The sequence below is a fragment of the Chamaea fasciata genome, unplaced genomic scaffold (genome assembly GCF_029207755.1).
Source record: "Chamaea fasciata isolate MVZ Bird 193981 ecotype frontalis unplaced genomic scaffold, bChaFas1.0.hap1 SCAF_2, whole genome shotgun sequence".
NCBI lineage: Eukaryota > Metazoa > Chordata > Aves > Passeriformes > Sylviidae > Chamaea > Chamaea fasciata.
In genome coordinates, this window is record NW_027094087.1 from 15,099,397 (window position 1) to 15,127,320 (window position 27,924).

Sequence of the window (27,924 nt, forward strand, 5' to 3'; positions counted from 1 at the left end):
TGACACATTATGAGAAATTCAAATGAAATGTGGTCTATTAAAATCAGCCAGTCCGGGACACCTCTTAGCCATGTCTGTAAGTAGAGACTGGTATGATTCCACCTATAGTGCACCTATTAGAACAGTTTTATTAATTCCATACTAACAAATAATTAGGACTGACAGATAACTAATTAACACAATACCAAGTAAGATGTAAACTCAAGCAGAGCAGGGAATGCATTTTATCAGGTATATTGTGAGCTATGGCTTCCTTTTATTAACTGATAGTGAATTCCTGAATTACAGGGAAAAAATAACACCATCTTTCATTTCTTTTGGACAGAGCTTCAACTTCTGGTAGAAAAAGCAGAACCCCTATGTATTTACTTAACCGATTGATAAGACTACAAGCAGTGGTAGAGATTGTATCCAATCATACCTCAGACGCTTTGGAATTATTGGCTAAACAACACTCCTAAATGCGGGCCTTTGTCTACTAAAACTGAATAGCTTTAGATTACTTATTAGCTGAAGAAAGAGGAGTCTGCGGAAAATTTAATAAATCAGAATGTTGTATAGAAATTGATGATTATGGGGAAACTATCCGAAGATTGCAGCCGAAAAAAAAAAGGTAGCCCATGTTCCTATCCAAAAATGGAATTTAATATTGCACGCATCATGGTGGGATCAACTATTTAAGACAAAAGCATGGTGGAAGAAGATAGTCTTCTTCATACTTTGTTCTATAGCAGGGGTAATTTTCTTGCCGTGCCTAATACCTTGCTTTATCTGATTAATACATTCTGTTGTTCAAGGTATGCAGGTAGCAGCACTACCTATAGACCCAGAGATAGCCGCAAAAGAATCAAGCCAAACTTCTGTTGTCTCTAAGATAATGAAGATAAAAAAGAAGAGAAGTAAAGCAGCTGAAGTTCTGGCAAAATTCGAGACATGGGTAAAGGAGAAAAATTATGAAAACTACTGTGTCCTCTCCGATAAGGAGTGGGATGAGTTCAAAGACTGATTTGTGCAATAATAAAGGAGGCTCCTCCAAGCTACGAGAACAGTCCAAATATAGCTAAACATAGGCAAAGAAAAAGGCTAATTTTAGTAGGAATTTAAGTATGGTGGAGGGTAGAATGTAGCATGTAGAATGTGAAATCAAAATGAGTATCTGCTTTTTACTCATACATCACTACTAAAGCATTACAGGGATCAAAAATCAATTACAAATTAAAGCAAGTGAAAATTCAAATATATATGGACACAAATTAATGTGGTTATGTAAAAGGGGAGAAATTGTAATAAATGTCCTGGAATTAGTTCGTGTTTATCATGATATGCTGTATAAAACCATGTTTTTGAGTTTAAGGAATGTTTCATTCCTGGAAGGACTGCCTCTGCCAGGAATCTGGGAATCGCCCACTCTTGAGAGAAGAGAGAAAGGAGGAAGGCACCCATGGGAGATGGGGCTAAGCACCACCATCAGCGGTCATTAACCCACTGATCAACACCTGATATCAATCTCACCTATCTCGTCAAGGATGTACATCTGGATATTAAACTCCTGTAAGCCCAGACAAAAGCCTATTCCTCCCTGGAAAAGACTATTCACCAAACCAGCAACCAGAAAAGAAACCAAATGAATATGCATCAAGAACCAGAGGAACAAAGACGGATGAAATAATCGATTGTGCAAACCAGAAAAACTGTATAAAAGTAGACTCTGCACAGACCGAAACTGTGAACCAGGGATATTCACTGGCATAGGTGCCGGATCTAGGGTTCACCCAGCAGCGATTCCCGGGATCGGAACTGTATTTTGCTTGTGGCTATATCGGGGTTTTTTATTATTAATTTTTAATAAATTCTTCTATTTTATGAAATTGGCTGATCATTTATAACATTTACTAAAAAAGATATATATATTTATATACATACGCATATATAAATATAAAACAAGGCAGACACACATCAATGACAACAGCAACAACAACAAAACAGAAAAAAAAAATCCCCAAACCAACCTTGTTCTGCCCGTCAAGCAATTTCCCCTTTGGTAATTTTGGATTACCAAATTGGTAATTTGAATTGGATTTTCCAATCAATTTGGAAATTTGGCAATTTCCAACCGGCAGGGGTGCTGATGGCTCCTGTTGAGGCAGAGAGGCTACAGTGACTCCCCCATGGCTGCAGGGGACGCTGTTGGGTCAGTGTGAGGCAGAGGGTCGCTGAAGCAAGCGCTGAGCTGCCCCAGGGGGTAATGGTGGCCCCAAGAGGAGAGAGAAGGTGGATGGTGACGGGTATTTCTGTTTTCCCCTGGCTCTCATGTGTCTTGAGGGTGTCCTGGTGATGGCACCAGCAGCCGCCGAGGCTCCAGTAAACAGCTAGGAGGTGCTCCCTCTGCAGAGAGAGGAGATGGAGGCCCAGTTTTCCCCTGAGGCACACAGGCAGATGGTGAGGAGCTTTCTCGCAGCAATGGCGGGTACCAAAAAGTCCCAGTCCAGTGGCCTCTTCTGCAAGCAGTGGTCTCTGATGGCAAGGAGAAATGGCAAGGAAGGCTCTGCTGCAGCAGTGAGTCCCCCGGGCAGGAAAAGTCCAGCACCAAAACCCACAACTGTCCACCCTCCAAGCCGGGCAAAGACTGACCCACCCCCAGGCAAGAAACTGCCAACCACCACACTCCTTCTCCCCCTTCCCCACAACAATTCCAGTGATATGCCAAGGCTCTGGCTACATCTTTTGTCTTTCAAATCGAAGTCCATTCACCATCTCTATGACAACAAATGGAGGAAAATTCCCTGAAGACAAAATGAAGACCTAACCCCGAACACTAGGGAAATGAACTCTGTGTAAGGGGGCTACCAGTCAATCCCTTCCCATAATACTTTTGAACATCTTAATCAGCTTCAACCAAATTTGTCAAACACTAATAGAGATACTCGGTTTTATTTCTATGAAGATAAGCAGCTGTATTGAGTCCAGAGGATCAGGAAAGCTTAAGTATGGACATGTGCATGTCATCGGGGGATGCTCAGGCAGGGATGCTAGACTGCAAAAGGTCATCTGTTGTCCTGGCTGAGGACAGAAAACCATGACTTGTCCCAGCCCAGCCACCTTGCCTTGCCTGCCCTGTCGTCTCTTGCTGCAAGGAAGGTGAAGTCCTTTCACGATTTCTACCCACTTGACCCAGAGAATATCAGTCGGAACTCTAGTTGTCAGGGAGGCAGAGCAGCGGGGTGGGGAGATTAACCACCACCTTTCCCCTTGTCCTTCTAACCACACGCTTGACTACAGAGCGCCACCTTGGTGGATGTATATGTGCGTGTGGCCAGCATTTTCGGGTGTCTTTTTGTTCTGGGGGCAGTCCATGAGATTTATCAATTTTGCATCTATTTGTTGTTTTTGCCTGTTGCTGCTTGTTAGTAAACTGTGATATATGTTATGGAATTCATTAGTGTTTTACTGTAATATATGGTATAAAGTCATTCATGCCTGTGACATAAAAGTGTCCAGGAATTGTGCCGCCTCTGCCAGGAACAGGGGAAGCGACCCATTTGCAACAGAAAGAAGGGTGGCACCAATAAGAGATGGGTCTCCTCTGAAGATGGGCCTGCCAACGACCCACCAATCAACACCCTATATGTGTCTTATCTACATTGTCAAGGGCATGCATCCCAATACCTGGTTCCTGTAAATGAAATCGAGTACCCATCCCTTCCTGGAAAGCTGTTCAGCAGACCAGCAGCAGCAGCGAGGAAAAGAGGCTACATGAATATGCAAGAAAAACAAGAGGGACAAAAAGAATGAGGCAACCCATTGTCCAGCTGAAAAACTGTATAAAAACAGACCCTGCAAAGACCAAATTTGTGAATGGAGGGGGATTACGTGCAGTAGAGACTGAATCCAAGGTTCACCCAGTGCTGATCCTGGGCTTGACACTGTATTTTGCTTGTGGCTTTCTCGGACTTTGATATCACAATTTTTCAATAAATTTCTGTATTGATAAAATTGGCTGATCATTTATTATATAAACTGTTATGTTTTCAGTTATCTACTCATCTAATGTTCCTTATTGGTGTAAAGGGATTATTAGAACCTATAAAGGGAGACAACTCTTTCCAAAGTGTTCTCCATTAAATTGTCTCAAACCAAGACAGAATGACAAACTCAAAGTTCATCCTAAATTCTTCAGAAGAGGTTTCTTCCTAGGATCCACTTTTGTTCCAAAGTAGACTATATATTTTTAATATGTAGAAATAAATAAAATGGTGGAATAATTATCTCTGCCCATATCTATCTGTCTTTCAGATTTCTTTCCTAGTGACTTCAAAATCCATTAGCTATTTTCTATTGTATTTGTGGCAGAAGTAGAAATCTGAAAGGTGGAAATCACAGTAGATTTCCTCAAGATCAGGGAATGGGCACATGGGTATGAAAAACGGAAATAAAGCTTCAAAATTTTTAAAAAGTTTAATAGGGAATAAAATAAGAGACAAAAATCTAGCGCTGAGGTGTTCCCAGTCAATGTCATGACTGTGTGTTGTCCAAACAGTGCATGGCACAGTTACACTCTCTTAAGGCAGTTGCACTGTACTTCCTTTGAAGTGCCCTATTGCTGGAAGTGTTCAAGGTCAGGTTGGACAGGACTTGGAGCAATCTGGTCTAGTGGAAGGTGTCCCTGCCCATGGCAGGCAGTTGGAACTGGATGGTAATTAAGGTCCTTTCAAACCCAAACCATTCTGTGATTCTATCATCTGGAACTGGCCTGATTCTCCAGGATCTTTATGTCACTCAGAGATGTTGTATTACACATTTAAATACTTCTTATATGCAGCAAAGAAGTGAGAAGAAAATCAGCAGCTTTAAGAGGTTGTTTTTTTCGGTTGGTTGGTTTTGTTTGTTGTTGTTGCTGTTGTTGTTTTGTTTTGTTTTTTATTCTGGGTATAGTAAAAATATCTGTCCTCTAAGGTACCATACTGGTTGCTCCTGTAACGTTTAAACTTATGCTGGTTTGGAGAAACATCCTGTCATTCTGAGACTTCCCACATTATTATTTAACATTCCAAGGCAAATTTTGGGGAAGGTGCCCAAAAGTTAAAAATTTCTTGTGCAATCTGAAATAAGCCCTGAAAATGTCACTTTCCCCTTATTTTCAGAAGAGCAGGTCATAGCAGTGTCTGGACCTTTGAAGAATTCTGCACACCAAATTAGCTCTCAAAGTATTCAAGGAATGTGCTAGAACCCATCCTAAAAGAGATCAGTCTCACAGCTCACTTAAACCTTTGCCCAAGCAGCAAGTATGAACCATGGACCAGCTCCAGCCTGGATGTAACCAAGAGACACAGCTTAGTCCAGCTCTGAAATTCTTTATCTAAGGGATTTTCAATGCTTTTAATTTTGCTGAGGAAGATTTTAAGAACCGCTGTCTTCTCATGAAATGGAAGGTTGAACTGAAATAGCAGCAAATGTCACGTCTCCTAATTTTCTGCCTAGTTCTGGTCCCAGCCTTACAAGGAATAATTAGAATCAACAGGGAACCCAGTGCTGACCTGAAATGGAACCTGAAATAAAACTCAGTGAAAAAGAGTATATCAGGCATCAGCTGACCTTTTGCAAGCCATGTTCAACAGGAAAATTTCCCAGTGAGGTTAAAGAGAGTTTATCTACAGACCTGATGAGAACATAAGGCTGCCCATTTGTAAGGGCAGATGCCTTACAAATGCATAGGCAGCAGATCTTATCAGATGACAGTAACATGGTTATGTGGTGGCCTGATCCATATAAATTAAAGCCAAATCTGGTCTCCACATGTGTCAGTGAACACCACACTGCTCTTATGTGAGGCTTTGTCCACCCTGGTGATTTTAATTGCATTTTCCCTTTGACTGAGGATTGCTGAAGGTGGTGGCAAGATGAAGGTGGCCTGAATACCCTCTTTCAACCCAGCCAGGGCACACTGGGGTTGAAATGAGCTCCCAGTTGCCTCTGGAAATGCTTGTCAAGTCCTGTGTAGGCACAGATTGCCTTTATCTACTGATGCCAAAGGAAAGCAAAAAGAGGGAAGGAAGGACAGAACAGGGCAAGGTTTAACCACTTCAAGCTTCCACCTTCGACAGATTTTAGAGAGGCTGTCATTTGCTCAGCAACAGCACAGGGTGTTCAATGTATTCTGCTGACAGCAGCCCTGCTAGCACTGAGCCAGGCCAATTCCCTCTTCCTGATGTGCACACACAAAATAATGAATAATGCAGAAAAAGGAGATGGGGGACTTCATGGTGGAGTCCTGAACAGGAGGGATATTTCTAGCTTCATCTGGAAAAGTACATGAAAAAAGAAAAATATTCCGATTTTTCACTGAAAAAAAAGAAAACTTTACAAAATGTTAGGCTGGAAACATTTAATTAATTCTAAAATGAATCTTTAATTTTCTTTTTCAGTTTCTTTAATTCTTTCTCATCCCATTTTTTCCCTTATCCTACTCAGGACAACACCAAAGACTATGAAGCCTCTTAAGAAGCAAAACATCAAAGTGCTTCAAAAGGAGTATTTCAGAACATCAGATTTCTCTTTAACATTTCTCTACGCAAAACAGCAATGGAAAAAAGATACATTTGAGCCAAACTAAGCAGAAAATATGTCTGGGGTTTTCAAATTATTTTGCCTTTCTGGAATACAGTGTCACTTACTCTTAAGTATTCTCCTGCTCTTCAAACAGGAAAAGAGATGTTTGGTGAAATGAAGTAGTGGGAAGCCCAAAATCCATAATAATGGCTGGTTCGACTCAATGCCAAAGGAGGACACTGAACTTCAGCATATAATGAGATTTAATTAAGTCATGGCTGTATAAATGGATATCAAGAGTATTCAGACTCGCTCCATTTTCTCTCAAACATCCAACTCCTTCCACCCCTACTTTGGGTAACTGCTCCCAAAAACCATGAGCCAAAGCAGGAATTATTCCATGATGTAGGAATCTCCTCGAACCCCCACTCTGGTTTTCTGGTTCTGGCTGTGATTGGCTAAAGATACTGGACTACACGGCTTCCAGGCAAATTCTGTTCAGAAAGGATTGCTCAGATCAGGAGCCAGCTTGTATTTTGATCCTAAAACTGTTCTCTTTCCTAATGTGAAAAGACAGAAATACATTTGGACTCAGCATAAACAGGTGCATCGTCCTGCAAACACAACTGATTTTAAAGACAAGCCTGATCAATGGTTACTGCTCTGTAAGAGCCAACACCTGCCTCCAAACCCATTTCCAGCAGCAAAGGAATGCTTCCCCATGCTGAGGTCCCTCATGCAATAATAAACATCACAATGTGCTCTTGCCCCGCAGAGAAATAAACCTAAAAATCTGGGCCAGAGTGATTTTTTGCTTTGCCTAACATTTTACTGCAACTCAACATGTCCCCTGCACTCCAAGATACTGGAGCTGTTGGAATACGTTTGGAGGAGGTTACAGAGATGCTGCAAGGGCTGGCATCCCTCTGCTCTGGAGACAGGCTGGAGAGCTGAGGGTTTTCACCTGGAGAAGGCTCCAAGAGGCCTTAGAGACCCTGCCAGTACCTAAAGAGGCTCCATGTGAGCTGGAGAGTGACTTTAGACAAGGGACTGGAGTGACAGGACATGGGGAATGGCTTTCCACTGACAGAGGGCAGGGTTAGATGGGATATTGGGAAGAAATTCTTCCTTGGGAGGGTGGCAAGGCCCTGGCACATGCTGCCCAGAGAAGCTGTGACTGTCCCATCCCTGAGAGCATTCAAGGCCAGGTTGGATGGGGCTCAGAGCAACCTGGCCTAGGAACGTGTCCCTGCCCATGGTAGGGGGCTGTAACAAGATAATCTTTAATGTCACTTCCAACCCAAGCCAGTCTGTGATTCTGTGATTCAGCCATTTAATTCCATTTTCCATCCCAGACTCCTTTAGTTAAAAGATCAATTCCAACCAACTCCTGTTTTCAATGGTCATGTCAACATACAAATTTGCTACTGCAAGTGTAAGAACACCCTTGTCACTGCCTGCTGCATCCAGTGCCCCATTTCTAACTCCTACATGGAGGCTTAATGACAGATTTATCCTTTAATGCTTGTGCTATTATCTTGTACACAATAATTTACTGTAAAGCTTCAGTGAGACTGTGAATGGTACAAAGAGGCTCCTGGTGGCTGAGATTATTTTTTCCCCAAACATTAATAATCAACCTCTAAGACATGCACATATGCACACACACACACGCACACACACACATACATATGTACAGAGAGCAAGTCTGTTTGGATAAGCCAATTGTGTACAAAGACTTAACAATGTGAAATATATTAATGAATTAATTTGAAACTTGGACAATGGAGTGAATGTAAGCAGGATGGGGAGGGACCAGTTTCTCTAAACATCCCTGGATAGGGTTCATCAAGCACAGCACTGGCACAAAAGAGAAAAGTAATGAGCTTTCAAGAAGGTGACTTTACCATTGGCTGAAGGAGGTTATGAGCAAGACCATCAATGGACTGGAAAGAATGAAACCAAGTCATTTGGCAGAGCAGAACCATGTTGCCATCCATTTATGAAACCTGTTGGAATCAGCAGCCCCCAAATCATGGTTATTGCACTGCCTGAGGACAATGGAATGGTCTTAATCATCTTAATTTTCACCATCTTTCAAGTAGGGCTTTCAAGGAGGAAGAATTATTGTGCAGGCTATTATGATTAAAATGTTACAAAACCAGGACTGAAGGTGACGGTGAACACTGTAGAGGGCCAAAATGCTGAGTCAGATACATAGTTGTGGGTGAATAACTCTAAGACTAACATCCCAGCCAGTGTGGAGAGGTGCATGTATGATGCAAAAGGGTGAGAAAAACCCTCACGATCAGACTAAGTGGCACATCTAGGCAGCTTTGTCACACAAAATCAACTTTGCAGGCCTCAGGGTAAACACTGGCACGCCCAGGATTGTTTCCTTCTTTCCACTGCTGCTGTCACCTTAGATCTGCTCTCCAGCCTCCAGCCTGCACTCAGTTGCCTGTGATCCCCAACCACAGGTGTGGGAATACAGCTAGAGAGCCGAGCTGGGAGCACTGCTCAGCTCATGACAGAAGTGGATATGTTAGCACTAGTAGGCCGCAAGCCTTGGCAACCGAAAGTGGGAATCTGAGAAAGGAATGCAAGAGACAGCGATGTTCTTGGTACGATACGTGCTAAGCAAGCAGAACTTAGATAAGACAGCACATACCTGTGTTAGTGCAAGGCATGACTTAATTAATGTACTTGGCAATATTGCTTGTTAAATAATGAGAAAGTATATAAACTCAGCTGAGTGTATCAATAAACGGCTTCATGTATGCAACCCATGGAGTCCATGTCTCTCTGTCAATCATCATCATCAGGGAGAACAAAGTCTGAGCCTGATAAAGGATATTCATCAACATCTGCCGCAGCCCAGGAGCCCAACGCTGTCCCTATCTCCTGGCAGCTAAACACCTGCCAAGGGAGCAGCATAGAAACTGGGGAGCCTAACACTCGGAGATCCCACAGCAGAAATCCCAGAAACCAGGGAAAGGTGTATCTGGAGATCTGGAGAGAGGTTAAACCAAACAATTACTGACACCTGGTGTTAATCACAACCCTGTGGAAATCTGCCAGTTTATACCACTCTGAATTTCCCTTTGTATAATAAACTTATGGGTCCTGCTAAGGAAGGGACACATTGGCCATTCCATATAGTAATTTTCATGTTTTCTCCATACAGGCTCAAGCCTGTACAGATGATGAATTTGATGTTGGTGTCATCAAGGAAGCCAGCCCATGCAACCTGCTGGAAAAACTCCCAGCAGCCTGAGCTTGCTTGCAGCAATAATCCATCTGTAAATGTCACATTCAACCCTGGAAAATGGGTCAGGATCTGGTCAAAGTTCTGCCAACATGCCATTTAATTACCTGTGTATCTGTTCTCCAGTGCATTGGTCTAGGAGCAGCAGCTCAGCCCCCTTGTCCTCCAAAAGGACTGACAACTGTAAAATTTGCCACACAGTTAAAAAAACAAAGCAGTTCACAGCATGGGTGCTTTAACAAAACTATCTTTATTGACAGAATGCTGTAAGATTGGGAAAAGTGTTGCCACAAGCAGATCTGGATAGGCTGCAGGAACTAGAACAGCGTGAGAGGAGCCTGTAGCAGGACTTCTGCCTCCACCACCAGAAAGCTTATCTGTTGTTAGTTAGCTGGTGCAATAACTTGGGATATCTTGCTCTGAGTTAAGCACCACATAAGCTTTAGTGAAAGACAGTTTTGCCTTATAGTGAGTTATTTTGGTGCCACAGGATTGATGCTTTCAGCTGAGAGTAAACATCTTGCTGTGGAAGCAGATGTGGGAAGGTAAGCTGGAATTTCTGACTGACAGACATTTCACTTTCTAAACTATAAAAGCTACACCATATTTTCACAAGGCAGAAATCTTCTGCACATTCCTCGGAATGTGTGGAGTCTTCTCCCCAAAGTCGGGATGCTGACTTTCATGGTTACTCCCCTGGGGGCTGAGTGATAGGACTTTGTGTACCCCATCATCAATTTGTGGCAAATTACATTGACTCCTAATCTATACTGTTTCTTTGGTAGCTATAATATTGGTACATTTATATCATGCGCTGTTTTATTTAAACTAGTCATAGTCCTTTGTTTTAACCTGTGTAGTAAGTAACTCTGTTTAAGGCCTTTTTTCTGTTATCTCCTGTCTATTCAATAAATAACTCATTTTATAATAGACCTGGCTGGCCATTCTTAAGAACTTGCAAGCCAGAGTGATTTAGCTGTGGGCCACCTGAGTAAAGTTGCTGCCAAAAATCTGAACCTAAGGCAGGACTTGGCTAACGCTCTTACTCAATCCATAACAGAGCCAAAGTACTCTTTTGAGAGTTTGCTGGGCAAAAGAGCATCCCATATCTATCTCTCTGTTCAAGACAACACACACAACTGCAAAGAAATACAGACTTCTGAATCAAGTAGGCTCATCTATTAGGGTTCCAGGGATAAAAACCCTTGAGAAAAAAACCTTCATGTTAGGAAAAGTGGAAGAAATTGCAAAGACAACATAGCATTGAAAATGCTTCTCTTCTCTATGTGCAAAGGTTTTTTTAGTGTAATTCATGGTGAATGCAATGAAGTAATTCAAATATCCAATGGGATGCAGAGAAACTGACAGCTGCCTGCCTCTGCTCATCCCTATGCAAAAAGGGCACAATGAATCACTGAATCTTTTAGAATAGAAAAACCCTCTAAGATCATCGAATCCAACCAGTCCCTCAGCACTGCCAAGCCACCACTAACCCATGTTTCCAAGTGTCATACCTATCTGTCCCTGTTAAATCTATCTGTGAAATCCCTCCAGGATGGGGACTCTACCACTGCCCTGGGCAGCCTGTACCAAAGCTGAACAACTCTCATCTGATGGCCTTGTGAACCTTTGGTTCTAGTGAGGTTCTTGGCAGAGAGATGTTTTCAGCACCTCATTTAAAGCGTCTGAAGACACAAATTGCAAATGAACTAAAAATGCATTATTTCAGTTCATAAGAAAACTTCAGCACATGCATAGTGGCCCTTAGCTGCTCCATAGATGTAAATATGGACAATAAACAACTTCCTGAATCAGAGCTTCATACTGCAAAATCTACATGTGAATCCCTGATGTGACTTGTGAGATGAGAATCTGGTGCAGCAAAATGCTAATGAACATTTAGGAAAATGAAGCCTTTTAAGGTCAAATGAAGCCATTGCATTTCACAAACTCAGTGTCATCAGTCCTTGATGGAGATCCAGCAGCAGGATAGGGGAGAAGCCAAAGGCATCAACTTTCAGTAAATACAGGACAGATGGTTGGTTTAAGAACTGAAGAGCTACTGCCCAAGGAGATGAAGGACAAGTGCATCTCACTGACTGGCACTGCTGAAAACACCTCTGGTCCAAATTCATAGAATAATAGAATGGCTGAAGGCACCTTAAAACTCATGTCACTCCAATTGCCTTGCCATGGGCAGGGACACCTTCCACTATACCAGGTTGCCCCAAGTCCCACACAGCCTGGCCTTGAACACTTTCAGGGATGGGATAGCCACAACTTCCCTGGGTAACCTATACCAGTGCCCATTCACACTGCTGTTCATTAAGTCAAATTACTCTCATAGTGCTGGGCAGGTACTGCTGGGGAAACCCTCCTTCTCTGACTTCATGGGAAGCTCTGCTGTGAAGCTGCTTGAGCCCATCACCAGCTCCTGTTTCCTAAATCCTGCCCCTTCTCCAATAGGTGATACTGCAGTCCACTGCATGGGTACTACGAGGTTTGACCTTGAGGCAAAAGATAGAGATCGGTGGTGCTTGCAACCACAAGTAAGATTCTGTCTGAATTTCTTCAATTATCATCTAAATCATGGATTCAGAAGGATGGTTCTCCCTGGAGAAAGGTCAAGACATCACTGTTAATAAGAAGTAGCTTTTCTGTTGCAGCAATATAATTCGACTTGCTGTATTTTGCTGCTCCCTGCAGGGAATCATTTATTTCCTTCTTCCTTAGTGTTGCTCTTAGATTTCATTTCTAGTCCGCATGACAGTGTAATTGCTCACATGGGAGTAGAAATAGATTAGCCACTATAGTGGGTAAATGAAGAAGATGGTGAAAATTAAATAGCAGCTATATTGTTTTGCCACTCCATTGATGATTTGGGCAATATTATTTGTTCCTCACTGCAGTAGCTACTGTATGACTGTATCTCAATACCCTGCAAATGGTGATTGGGCAGGTGTCCTAAACCTTAGCTCTTCACATGAAAAATGAAGAAATTACGTAGTCACATGTCTTGGAGTCATTTATGATGAAAGTCTACTATTCCATGATCCTCTGCTTTATGCCCAAAAATGGTTGCTGTATTTTTAAGGCCGAGGACCAGATACGTGCAGGGCCAGAGAGGGGGAGCTTTGGGGTCTTTGGATGTTTTTTTCAAAGCCTTACTAGCGAGGTGTTCTATGACCCTGTGCAGTTTGGTTTTGCTTGACTAGCTTGGTTTTGTTGGCCCAGGTGAGAATCTTTTTCCTTCCCTGGCCTTGGAGAGGCTGCAGCAGCAATTTTTCAGCTGCCTTTGAGGTGAACTGAACAGCTGCTAGTCTGAGACCAAAACGTATGACCGGCAGCAGCAGGAGATGGGTCACTCTGTTCCAGCCCCCAAACTTTGGGAAACTGAGAAGGGGAGAGAAAGCATACCAAGAGGCTCCATCCCAGTTGCTTCACCTGCCATGGAGAGAAGGTTGACACCAGAAAGTCATCGAATTTTCATCTGCTGCTCAAACCGCTGTGTGAAGCTCCTGTTTGGTTTTTTATCCTGAGAGTGAAGCCAGCGCCATTTTGTACTGTGTGTTGTGAGCAGGTATTTTCCCTGGCATTTTGGGTTTTTGTTCCAGTGTGTCTGGGTGGGTGAGGTCTGACAGTTTAATATTCAGCAGTTATTTACTTTTTTCCCCTTGCCTTATGGGCATTCTGTTTGTTAATAAGGTGTTGGGTTTGGGTTTTTTTCACTTTCATCCATTAATATTCATTTCCTATTGGTGGAAAGGGATTGTTGGAACCCTTTCAGAGGAGACGACACATTAGAAGCGTGTCCTCTCCTAAATTTGTCCCAAAACTGAGACATCACAATCTGAGTTTCAGTTAATATATGAAAGCAATTCCAGTGTGAGCTTTCATAGAAGAACTAATCACCTGGTTTCAAACAGTTTACATGTCCAAGGTGGGAACAAGGCAAATGCTAGGAAAAGGGAGGTTATGAATAGGGATCCCTATGAACATTCATGGAGGAGACACTGAGGAACAGGAACTTTGACCACTAAGTAAAGAAGCAGTAAACCAAGTCCCATGGCAAAGTTAATATCCAGAATATCACAGAATTGCAGAATGGTTTGGGTTAGAAGGGACATTAAAGATTATCTTGTTTCAGCCCCCTCCCATGGGCAGAAATACCTTCAACTATACCAGGTTGCTCCAAGCCCCATTCAACCTGGCCTTGAATACTTCCAGGCATGGGCCACCCACAGCTTCTCTGGGCAACCTGTGCCAGGGTCTCACCACCCTGACAAGGGGGAATTTCTTCCCAATACCCCACCTAACCCTGCTTTCTGTCACTGTAAAGCAATTCCCCCTCTTCCTGTCACTCCTTGTCCAAAATCCCTCTCTGTCTCTCTTGGGGTCCTTTTAAGTACTAGAAGAGGTTCTAAGGTCTCCCCAGAACCCTGACCCTGTGGTAATTGAGTTCTTCCTTGCACTGGGCTGGAGCAGTGACACACAGATGAAAGTCCAGTGCAAAGAATTTTGAATACCGCTTACTTCTTCTGTCTATACTGCTCATGGCAGGTAATTTTATCATCTAACTCTGCAGTTGCTTGGCATTATCCCTGCATCCACCTTCAGTGACCCTGCAGAGCTGAGGGAGATAATAACGTGAGGTCACAGCTCTTAACTGCTCTCACGGTAATGAATGCCAACAGGATAGACAAGCCTGCAGTTCAGCTCAGAGGCCAAGCAGCCAGAATAATCTTGTTTTCTGTTTGATCACTGAACTTGGGGTTGTTGTAACAACCAGGTACCATATAAGTGATCCTATGTTTTAACATCTCAGAACCTCCAAGCCAAAAGTACCTCCTGTGAAAGCAAATCACATACACATGCTTAGAATCCAAAAACACCCATTTTTATTCCATTTTAGCGTATAAAGTCAAATACAGACATTTAATCCAAACTCCTTGTATTTATATATGCTTTGGGTGCATAATATCCTATTCTTGGAAGTGGAAGGAGAATTCGAATCCATGATCCTTTATCCACCCTCCATCCGCATATCTTCTAGTGTCACTCTGACTGTGCAGAGGTTTAAAATCATAGAATAATGGAACAGTTTGGGTTGGAAGGGAAAGATCATATAGTCCACCTTCCCTGAAATGAGCAGGGATATTTTCAACTAGACCAGCTTGCCCAGATCAGGTAATGGTTTATATGTATTATACAAATAAAATAATAATTCTAAAACCATAATGCTAATAAAATACATACATTTTTATATATACTATATAAATAATTACATAAACTATATAAAATGCATAGTAATAAAAATATTGTTGAAGATATTTTTTGCAAGAACTACTCTGGCAGAAAACCCTTGAATCCATCCACGGGGGTATCAGGTCTAACACGATGTCTATTCCACAGCAAACATTTCTGCAGCTTGGTCAGCTGTATTTCTCTATTTCTAACCATGTCCTGAGTATGTAACACAAGTCAGGGATAGTGAGACATGCTACACACAACATAGGTAGTGTGACAACACAGCCTTGAATAATGCAATACAGATGTGGATGAATGCAGATTAACCTACATTTGGTCCAATTACCCGCCTCTGCCATGCATATGTGTGTGTCTTTGAAGTTGTCCTATTTCTTTACAAGATTTTATATATATAATGAATCTAAAGTACTTTTTAACATTCAAAAGTGGCGAGCCAGTCACTGTCTTGGATGGAATTCTGCTTGTCAATAGATGCTTTCCTGTGCAATGCTGCCATTGAATGTTTCTGTAGTTCAAATCAGGAGGCTGTAATTCTTTTCAATGGGAAAAACCATAACAGATCTGGGTGTGAACTATATAGATGAAAGAAGAGAGCAGAGGCTTGGGCAAAGATCTTAAGATAAAGGATTACTGAGCTAAGAGACAGGCTGAGTTGGATTTCCCCTCCCATCTTTACCCTTAAATACTGTCTTATTTCAAAGGCTGCAACATCCAGTTACAAAATTGGTTTGTGCTGTAGACATTAAGGTGCAGAGTTTGTAGAACATAGGTGGAATTACTGGAGAGGAAATGTGGATTATTCCATTGAAATTGCCCTGGGTGCTGTGAGGAAGGTTGTTCTAAAAAGCACCATGAAAATCTAGGACAAGGCAGAAGGGGTTTAATCGGAAATGATGATTTAGATTAGATACTAGGAAGAAATTCCTCACTGCGAGGGTGGTAATGTCCTGGCACAGGCTGCCCAGAGCAGCTGTTGCTGCCCCATCCCTGAAGTGTCCAAGGCCAAGCTGGATGGGGCTTGGAGTAACCTGGTCTAGTGGAAGGTGTCCCTGTCCATGGCAAGGGGTGGAACTGGGTGGTCTTTTAAGGTCTCTTCCAACCCAAATCCTTCTGTGACTCTATAACTAAAGTGGGATGAACAGACAGTTTCAGGGGACAGTGTGAGAGAACTGGGAGTTAGGAAAGCTTCTTTATCTCAGAAGAGACAAACCTTAGGATGCCCATGCCCAAGCTAAAAATCCATCCCTATGGTATTTTAGGAAACCATTCAACATACCAGCACAAGTCACTGGCACTGTGTTGGTGTAATGGAGAGCAGAATAAGGGCCATTAAAGTTTATCACTTTTAACAGTGTAATACACAATTCATTCCACTTCCAGTAAACTTATCTTTCTTTAGGAGCTATCCCTACCAGAGGGAGACACAAAAGTTAGATGAATTGCAGAAAATGAGAAAATGCTCTGCATTTTTCTACCCCAAGCTTGGGAAACTAACGGGACCACTTAAACATCACTGATGTAATGGGGAGGACTCACTGACTCCAGCTCTGTAACAACTTGATTAGTCCCATGGTACCAAATCTGTAAATACTGGGACCACCAACGCTGCCTTGGGGTAGTATGGGGAAGAGACAGCAGAAGGCACTGGAACGGATGGCTCTGTTGTGAAATCTCTTCCTAATTACTTAAAAATGACTGATATGAGTGAACAAAGCAACTAGTGGTCTTTGCAAGTACCACACTGTCCACACCAAAGCCATCACAGTGTAATGAAAAGGAATAAGGATGACTGTAGGAAAGCTTTATATGGAAAATTGTGAGAATGCATGTTGTGGAAGAGGGTTGTTTTATAATTATTGGTTATTTTCAAGGGCTCCTTCAATGTTTGCACTGAGTGTAAAACTTGAAAGCAAAGCTTAGACCAAATGGGTTGTGTCTGTATCCAAGGTGCTCATGTCCAGGGAGCCGCACTGAGCTCCATCAAAAGCATTATGCTAGGCACACCAAAAACATCAGGGAGACAGACCATTCACACACACATGAGAAAGAAAATCCCCGGCTATGTGCACAGCTGCCTGTGCCAGCAAAGGTGCTCTAGAAATATTGTGTGCAGCCGTCAAAGCCTGGAGAGCTGCACAGGCTGGGAGAAAACCACAGAAGCACTCAAGAGACTCAGAGACTATTCCCATTGTGGGGGGCATCTTGCATTGTCATGATTTGCGAAGCTGATGGGATATTGCCACCCAGGGATCTGATGTCCTGGAGTCTCCAGGCCCAGCCCGAAACATCTGGAGGATGTTGCAGATGGGCCACTTGCTTAGAGAGAGTGCTACACTGATGCTCATGTGGCCAGAGACACCTCGTCTAGAGGATGATGTCATCATAATGTGGATGTAAATAGCCTTAAAAATATATCTGGATCATGGAAATCCACTTCCCAAGAAAGGTACCATTAACATAGAACTGAATAAAAATATTCCTCCACTACACAGTCTCTGCATGCATCACCCATGCCAGACCTACCTGCCAAACCCAGGTGCCAGCACAAAAAAGTGTGCACAGCAATCCCTTTCTTAAAGAGAAAAAAGCTCCCAGGCAGTACATTTAGGAACTAAAAAATAGAAGTACCACTTTTATAAGTCTTCTTTGAAGAACTAGGATTTGTTGTTACAATGCACTTTTGTGCACACAGCAAATGTTTACAGCCTCTCCAAGCCATTTGTATCCTGCTGGGTAAACAATTTGTCTCATTTGAAAATGAGGTGTTCTACAAATACTTCTTCCTTTGGAGTTGTTCCAAACTTAATCGAAAAATAAAACATGCTAGGGACAAATGTATTAAGCAGGTATTTAACTGAGAGAAGAGATGATGGAAAAAGGCAGAATTCTTGTCTCCCAGGCAGAGCATGCAAGCTTTAAACACACTCTGAGATTGATACTAATTGCAACTGACAGAGCAGAAAGGCTCAGAAAAAGCACTCCCTTCGTTCCCATAAATAATTCACCTCCTGTAGCAGCTCATAAAATGTTCATATTAAGTAATAATTCAATTTTGCATTGCAAAAAAACCCAAACATGCTAGCCAAGAGAAAATCAAGCCAAAGGAGGACAGGGAAAAGTTTGCTTGGAAGCTGTCATTGCTAAAGTAATTCAATGGGGTCATTTTTGGCTGTACTGTGCTCTGTTCAGTCAAATCCTGATCCTGCCCTGAATAGGGTGTTTTCCATTGATCTCTGCAACAGCTACATGAAGTCTGCTCTTGAGTCACAGAATCATAAATCATGTATACTGGAAAATACTTCCATGATCATCAAGTTCAACCATTAACCCAACACTGCCAAACCCACTATTAACCCATGACTATTTACCCATGACTCCACATCCACACACTTTCTGAACACCATGAAGTATTTTCCAGACAGGCAGGGCTGATTCAATGGTCCCACATTAAGCTCTGCTGTCAAGCAATGATGCTTTTGAGTTCAAGTCAACATGGATGTGAGAAGGCTATGAGCCCACTAACAGGTTATTTGGTGTTGGCTGCAAAGATACACAAGGTCCAACATGGCGTAAGACTCCAACAATTGGACCCCAACATGGGATGGAGAACTGAGAGCATGGCAGGGAGGAGAGAGGGCAGGGAGGAGAGAGGGTAGTGGGACAATGATTGATGATCAGCAGAAACCATTAAAATAACAGAAATCAAATATCACCACACATACACCCAGGCAGCTTTTATTAAAATTCTAATTGCTTCATCCAACCTCTGTCCTGGGGAGCATAAAGAAAAGCTACCAGCACCAAGGTCACTGCAGACAACAACAACAACAACAACAACAACAACAACAACCAAAAAAAAAAATCAATGCAGAGAATGAGTGATAATGACTTTTATTTTTTCTTAGATTCACAGAGAGGGACTGGGGAGATATCATCCTGGCATCTCCAGAGATGCACAGTATCCCTTGGACTTTGTTCAGCAATGCACTTAATACATTTTTAACTTTTGACATCCAAGTTTTGCTCCTCTTGGCTGTGACAACAGCAGGTTTGAGTATACTAACCCACTGTTACATTTCATAGATGCAAAGATAATAATCAATTTCTGTCTTCCCAAACCATTCCATACTGTCCAGCTTCCTGCAATGACCACGTCTGCTGCACTCCTGACCTCTCTAATGGGTGTTCTCAGAACCTTCTCCAGTCCATGACTGCTGAAGTACAAAACCAAAACCTGAACGAAAAAAGTCTACCCTAGTCTTGACTAATGTGGAAAGATGTCACATCCTCTCCATGTATCTCAGTACATTACTTGCCCCAAAGTACTTACTTTGGCGTGCTTTTGTTGCTAATTTATTGTTTTTTAAAATGAACTAACAATTACCGACGTGATTTGTGATTCCCTGTAGAATTGTTGCTGCACCAGCTGTTCCCACCTGCACCAGCACTGCTGCTCATCCCTACCTCTTTGTCATTCCCTGCCCTCACCTCTCCTAAACTGCCACTTTTTTTGTTTCAAGCTATTTCTTCAATATGTCAAGATCACTTTGAATTCCAATTCATGCAAAATGATTTAGCCAAACATAAGTGAAGGACTCAGCATGAGATTACATGGATGAAATATGGCTCTGGACAGGCTCTCAGGTGGGAGGGTCCTAATGCCACATTCTGCCCTTACAAGTCTCTTACCTGTAATACAGTATCAATTACAATTACAGGAGGAACACAGTGCTGCAAATGTAAATTGCCTGTGGGATATTTAAGGCATCCTACACCTAAAGAGGCTCCAAGAGAGCTACAGAGCGACTTTGGACAAGTGTCTGGAGGAACAGGACAAGGGGGAATGGCTTCTGACTGCTACAGGGCAGGGTTAGATGGAATACTGGGAGGAAGAAATTCTTCCTTGTATGGTCCTGGCCACAGGTTGCCCAGAGCAGCTGTGGTTGCCCCATCCCTGGACATGTTCAGTGTCAGAGAGTCCTATTGATGAGCTATTCAAGGATGAATCTAAGATAAATAACCCCTAAGTGATATGAAAGACCTGCATAAAATTGAGTTTGTTGTCATCAGCTGAGAAAAACCCAAGGAATGACAAAAGAACTTGAAAGCTGATGTCCTTCAGGCTGTTCACCAGTGATCCTTGTCAGATCACCTGAACATGGACATCTCTCTACCTGCGGGGTGGGTATAAATGAATGAAATTAACGGAAAAGAGGAGAAATCTAGGTTTTAATATATTTTGTAAATAAGTGTCTTCTCCTTCCACAATATCTTACACTGAACATAATACAGTAATTTCCTATAATATTTCATAAGTAGAAGTTCCTTGATCATTTGTTCCTGTTGAAGCTTGAACATATTTCCAGCACCTGTGCAACTTCCCTACGGATATCTCCACACAGCATAGAGGTATAGAGTATGCACAGCAACTGAAGTCATAGTGATTCCCCTCATTTCCCCTTCTGCATAGCACATGCATGCAGTTTCTATGTCAAGGTCATAGCTCTGAACCTGGATACTGCTGGACTCTAGCACCCAGTAATACTTCTATGGGCTGGAATGTAGTCTGCTGAAATCCAGACTGGGGACCAGGTTAAATCGGAACTGTTTGCAAGTGTTTTGAGACCTTAAAACAAAATACAGCTTCTATTTCAGTGCTTACAGCTCCCCTCATTAGAGCAACATGAGTATAGAAGTGGGGTACAGCAGTGCACCACCTTCACATCTTCATTCATCCCAGGCCATAATTACAAGACAAGCCTCTGTTTCCTCCAATTTTGCATCACGTCCTAAGTCTGACATGAAAAGACCAATTTTATACAATCATCCAGTTTGACTTCCCACCCGATTTCTATATCAAACATCAGTGTGATATAGTCCAAAACCTGGTTACTAGATCCCAGCACTAACTCCTTGGAGCATCCTTACTTCCCAAGAGGATGTGAGAAAGATGCTGATTTGTATGTCACCACTGATGAACTGCTAGACATCAAGACCCACCGGAAGACAAAAGATTGAGATAGGCAGGGCTGGACAGACACACCTGGCTGCAACTGACAACCACAGTGTGTTGAGTTTAAAGAAACATCTTACAGTTATCCACTACCAGCTTTGGACATCACACCACCCTGCAAGATCTTTGTTCTAGAGGAAGCTGAGGGCTTCCCCCCATAACACATAACCACATAACTCCAAGAGCTGCGCCTTGCAAACACTTAGCAAAAATATTGCCAAAACTTCAGTGACTACCAGCAGAAACCCAAACAGAAAACCATTCTCTAAGGCAACAGACATGCTTGTGTTTTCTGAGGGTTTACAAATTTCAGAGCAGCCAGGGAGACAAATTGCAACTGGTCATAAAAGAGAAATCTCTCTTGGGAGGATGAAAATCCTCCATGTACAGGGATCAACATGCCATGTTAGTATGCAGTCCTAGAAAAAGCATGAAGGAGAATCTTGGGAACTGGGAGTGGGGAGAATCTCAAGAACACATTCAATTCATCCCATGCTCTGGGATCAGGATCAAGCAGTGGACCTTTGTACCTCCTCTGAAGGTTGACTGGCTTTCTGGAGATGTTACAGACAGTCAGTGGCTGAAACAACCTGGCCTATGTCATCCCAGAGTTCACACCAGCCAAATGCTGCCGACCCTCTCGGCCTTGTCGGTTACACACAGCCATGGGAGAATTTCTGAGACATCAGGAAATCACCTGCCTCCTTAAAGCAAGTAGTGGGTGGCCCATCCTTGGAAGTGTTCAAGGCCAGGTTGGATGGGGCTTGGAGCAACCTGGTCTAGTGGAAGAGCCCATGGCATGAGGTGGAACTGGATGACCTTAAAAGTCTCTGTCTACTCAAACCATTCTGTGATTCTGTGGTCCTGCTCTGAGCTTCGTTCCAGTGCTGCTGTGCTATCTGAAGCTTTTGCCCACCAAGGGAGGCTCAGTCACTGCAACTTTCAATGCCACCTTACCTGCTCTCTGATGATGATGCTGCCAAAACCCATCCCAGTTCGCCAAAGGGAAAACATGGTTTTTCTTGTGTCCTCCCTCCACTGGATTGCTTGCCAACACATCCCTCTCTGGGAATCCTCAGTGTGAGTTGCCATAGCTGCTGACTGACGCTGTGATAAAAAACTGCTGCTTGGCTGAGATCCATGCCTTCGACCCCTGGATGCACAGGATAGCTGGCTGGGGGTATCACCCAGCCATGGCCGACTCAACCCAGGGCTTTCACACCTTCATAGGATCTTGCTTGGGGAACTTCCAACCCCACATTCCTTCCCTCATCTCACATCTTCTGCACATCAATTTATGTCCAAATAACAAGAGCACAAAGCATGTTCAAAGTCCCAGTCTGCAACCCAGCATGCTGGTGTCTACAAATCCAGCACATTGGAATAATCAGACCTTGTCAGCTAATTCCCTCCCTAGTTTAAGAAACTTCACTGATAATCTGCTCTGATGCACTGGTGGAAAAGTGCACTGGTGGCTCAGGATGCAAAAGAGTTTGCAAGACACCCAGGGTCCTTTCAACTTCCTGCTGAGGCTCACAGTGATGCAACTACACAGTCAAAATTGATGTGAGAAGGGAGAGGAGCCACCTGTGCAGTGAAATGGCATCCTGAAGGCATGTGCAGATTTTCCTTTAAAGTCTCATCCAATAAACTAACCAACAGCCCCACTGCTACCTCGGCCTGGGAATGGGACCAGTCAGGGTTCACATGTGTTTCCAACTCATCAGCATGTGATGCTGATGCCTTTCAGGCAAAGCTCCCTGCACAAGAGCAGATGCACAGCCTCCTTCAAGGTGAAAGGAGTGAAATTTGGGAGGAAGCTCAGCAATCAGACCTGAAGAATTTCCTTCTCCTGCTGGATATCCAGGTCTGGATAACCTCTCCTTTTCCCACTCATCCAGCACAAAGACACTGTTAGCTGTCACAGGGTGTTTATCTGCCCAACCTTGCAGAAGCTGAATTAGAAAACAGAGATTTCTCACTGGAATACTTTGCAGGGTTGCTGGTGCCTGACTACTGGTGCTTGGCTGCTGCTCTTTTATTCTTGTGTTTTAAAAGGGTTAAAGATGTGTGATGCTGTGCAGGTGCTTTTCTGCGCAGAAAGGGGAAAGAAACAGAAGGTGGTGGTCTTAAAAAAACTAGTAGCCTTCTGTAGTGAACCTATATACTAATTAATAAAATTAATTAATCCCAGAATGTCTTGGAAGGAGAAGGATCTTAAAAATCATCTCATTTGGACCCCCTGCCACAGGCAGGGACACCTTACACTAGACCAGGTTGCTCCAAGCCCTGTCCAACCTGACCTTGAACACATCCAAGAACAGAGCAGCCACAGCTTCTCTGGGCAGCCTGTGCCAAGGCCTCACCAACCTCACAGGGAAGAACTTCTTCCCAATATCTTATCTAAATTTCCTCTACTTCAGTTTGAACTCATTCCACCTTGTCTATTCACTACTGTTGCTGATGAATAGTGCCCCTCTGGCTTCTTTTGGCCCTTTCAGACACTGCAAGGTGCTGCGAGGTCTCCATGTAACATTCTTTCTCCAGGCTGAACCACAGCTCCACCAAAAAACAAAACAATACCCACACACATACAAAAAAATCCTAAGAAAAATCTTCCAACAACAAAAAACCAGTTTAAATTTTTTTAAAAATTAAATTAGATTTTTAAATTAATTCTTAAAAATGTCAAGTTTTATTTTTAAATTGACATCTAAAAACATTCATAATTTTTAAAAAGAATAACAGCCTCCCCACCTTCTCACCACCAAAACCTCCTATTTTACAGTGTTTACAGCACAGTTTGCAGCCAACTCACCAAAGCAGCAGCAGTCTCTCCACATGCACACTGGGTGTGCAAAGTGCTGCAGGGTCCCCTCAGCTGGAGGCACTTTTTGATCAAAAAGAAATTACTAACTGAAAGAACAGTTTGCCATATAATGATCTATTAATCAAAATAAAGCAAAATAGAAAGCAAAATGTGTTTGAAATAGAACACCTGTAATGCTGGATTTTGGGACGAGAAATGAGTTGCAGACTAAAGAGGTAGGTTGGTGAACAGCCCAGTCTGTGTTATTTTAATAATATATAAAAATAGATATACATAGATATAAACATAATATATAAAACATTAGTATATAAAATACATTAATCTATTAAATAATATATAATTACAAGTAGTTATATATCCATCCAATGTCCTTTATATATATTTATATATATATATATATATATATATATATATATATATATATATATATATACACATATATATACACACACATATGTAAAGGATATTGGAAGAATATTTAGAATACTGAATTATACATCAAGAGAAATAAACTTCCATCCTATAAAACTTCCTAAAACTGGCCCTTTCCCTCCTGGCTGGTGCTGACCAGGGCAGCAGAAGAGCATCCATCTTCTTGCCCCAATGGGACAAGGCTTGGCCAAAGACACCATATGGATATATATATAAAAATACACTCAGAGCAAAGAACAGTGAGATTGATGCAAGACTGAGTGCAGAAGTACTTGTTTAGCTGGTGTTAAGGAGACAAAATAGGAAAGGTCATGCTCCAAATGCAGGAGGAGACACAGATTTATAACAGCTCTTAGTGATTTATTTGAAAAAGAAAGGATGGATAATCTAAACTAGTTGATCTCTCTCCTCTTTATTTACTCTTTGTGTTACAGTGGTGGCTTGAAGCCCCCAAGTAAAAGTGGGATGTGCCCTACAGCATCAGCTCCTGCATCCCAAAGCTGGTAGTCTCACCAGACACAGAAGTGTGTGGAGGGGAGGAGGAGAGATGTTTGACATGTCCTTTGACACGATAACTGACTTAACAGACAAAAGAAACATGAAAATCTATTTGATTTCAGCAAAGCATTTTATCCAGGGCCATGTGGGAAATCATTAATTAAGGCAGTGAACATGAATATCAGCAGAATGGGAAACCAGGCAAGGGAAATGACAATGATGAGTGTTGGAAGGCTGAGCTGCAGCCTGGAAGGAGGTTAGCAGTGTTTAACATTTTTAAGGTTGACTTTGGCACTAAAAAAGTAGGGCAACATTGATGACACCTCCTAATGACGCATTGCAATTGGGAGCACCAATAAGTAGGGGGATCGCGAAATAAGAGGAAGGAGGGGATTGACCTTGACTGCCATGTTCAAAATGGAATGAAAATTAGTAGTTAATTCTAGGCTTGGTACTGATCTCCAGATTTTTTGCTATGGGATGTAACTGTGTAAGAAGGAGAAGAAGGATGGATAACAGTAGGGACATCTCTGTTTTCAAAGAGTAAATGAGGGATTCATAATGAATCCATGAGGCTCACAAACATGACTCATGATTCTTCAGTAGAAATGCGGACCCCATCTCCAAAGGGCAATAGTCTCCATCTCTGTTTAAGAAACAGAAATTTCATCCAGGAAGAGCTAGAAAGACAATGTTGATACCAGGGAGTAAAATTTTTTACTTCCTAGCTACCTGGAGACACTGAGCAGTGATGTTTGGACAGGAGAAAGTCACTACGTACGCCAATAAAACAGAAAAACTATAAGAAAGAAATAAACCAAATAAAACAGCAAACTACAACCCGCCCATTGACCCAAACTGGAAACGAGTTGCAAATCATCAGAGACTGAGGTCTGGACACAGCCTTCCTGCTGGCATAATGCAACTAAAAAATCTGCATTTCTGAGACAGAGCCTTGGGTGTCACTCATAAAGACTAAATAACAAACCAGCTAATTGGACTTCAAGTTTCATAGGGTCCCATCCAGCTCCATGTACCTAAAGGTCTCTCTGAGGTGACCCAGCTGAGCCGGAGCAGAGGAATAGTTTGCTCAAGCATGTTGACTCCATCACCTGAGTGCCACCTCCACCTCTTCCTCCCGCTCTGCCATATCCAAAGGCATGCAAAGATCAGCTCCAGTTTGCATACAGTCAAAGCAGCAAAATCCAGTCCTACCTACACTGTTGAGCAGCTCCCCATTGGCTTTTGGGGCTGGATGCTGTCCACCTTAAACTGCAGAGAATGCGTTGCCACATACTCCAACCTGGAGCTCCCTATTTGCAAGTGTCCCCAGCTTGGAGACACCACCAGTCTTTCTCAGCTGATGGACTACATCCAGAGGAGATCAAGAGCGTGGTAGAATAGCTCTCTGCCTGTGTGTTGTGGTTTGATACTGGCAAAATGCCAGGCATCCACAACAAATGCTCACTCACCCTCCTCTGCTACAACTCGGCAGAGGAGAGAAAAAAAATTAAACAAAGGGTTCATGAGTTAAGATAAGGACTGGGAGAAAACACTCCAAGGGCAAAACAGGCTCAACTTAGAAGTACAAAGTGAATTTATTACTAACAAAAACAGAGGAGGATAATGAGAAGTAAAATAAGCCCTTAAAAATACCATTTTTCCCCCTAGGCCCTCCCTCCTTCCTGCTGCCAGTGCAGGGGAGACAGAGCATGGGGGTTTGGTCAGTTCATCACCCGAGATCTTCCACTGCTCAGGGAGAGGAATCCTTCCCCTGCCACGCCATGGGGTCCCTTCCCACAGGAGAGTTTTCTGTGAACTTCTCCAGTGTGGTTCCAATCTCATGAGCAGCAGTCCTCCCCAAAATGGCTGCAATGCGAGTCCCTCCCACAGGCAAACATTCCTCCCAAAACTGCTACAGCATGGGTCACTCTTCCACAGGATGCAGTCCTCCAATGACAGGCTGCTCCAGCCTGGAAGCAGGGCCCCCTCTCTCCACCGGGTCTCCCACTGGATCACAGCCTCCTCCAGGCATCCACCTGCACCGGCATGGGCACCTCCCCCACTCGAGCTGTGGGTGGATATCTGCATCCCCCGTGGATCACCATGGTCTGCAGAGGAATCTTGGCTCTAACACCTGGAGCACCACCTTCCCTTCCTTCCCCACTGACCTTGGTGTCTCCATGTCATTTCCCTCATATGTTCTCACCTCCTCCCCTTCTCTGGCTACAAAAAAACTGCGCCTCGCTTTGTTTTCATTTTCTTCTTAAATATGTTATCACAGAGGCATTACCAACATCTCTAATTGGCCCAGGCTTGGCCAGTAGCATGTCCATCTTCACAGCTATCAGGGATTGGCTCTGCCAGACATGGTGGCTAGCAGCTTCTCACAGAAACCACCTCTGTGGGCCTCCCTGTTACCAAAACCAGGCCATGCAAAACCAACACAGCCTGCATCATCCATCACCATGCCATGTGTCTTAGTGAACACCAGGGCCAGTAGTCATTAGCTACTCATACAACCTGTCCCTGTGGTACCAGCAGACATTGTGTCTCCTCATGCAACTAAAGGTATGTATCAAGTGACTCCTAAGACAGAGATCAGCCTTTACCAAAGCTGCCAAACACCTCTCTGAACAACCTTTTCTGGATGGAAGAAAATATTCTGCCCCTTCCCTTCCACCTGAGAAAATCAGATCCATCAGCCTACATGGTTACTTTAATAAACACTCTCATAGCTGAAACAACAAGGATTTGGAGAATGGAGAATGGTATCTGCCCAGGAATGCTCTCTGGCAGTGGAGCCTGAGATAGCTCTCATTCATGCTATTAAACATGTTTAACCTCTAAAACCAAGGTGGTTGCATCCAAACTGATTGTAGGGATAATTTATTGGCTCGGGAGTGGGTGCTACCAAACTCAGTCTGAGAAGAGGGCTAGGGACAGTCCCAAGAACTGGAGTGTACGTGATGTTTCCACACCCAGGAACATGTCCTGGGAGTCTTTAATTTACTAGTACAGACATAAATCTGATCAGAAATTTCAGAAGCCAATGGAAAATTTCCCATC

General features: G+C 43.0%; 1 protein-coding gene across 2 annotated transcripts in view; it reads right to left on the reverse strand.

Annotated features, from left to right (window-relative positions):
• The window catches only part of MAP6 (microtubule associated protein 6), a 48,864-nt gene that overhangs the window by 15,752 nt on the left and 5,188 nt on the right, over positions 1–27,924 (reverse strand). The gene's annotated exons all lie outside the window — the stretch shown is intronic.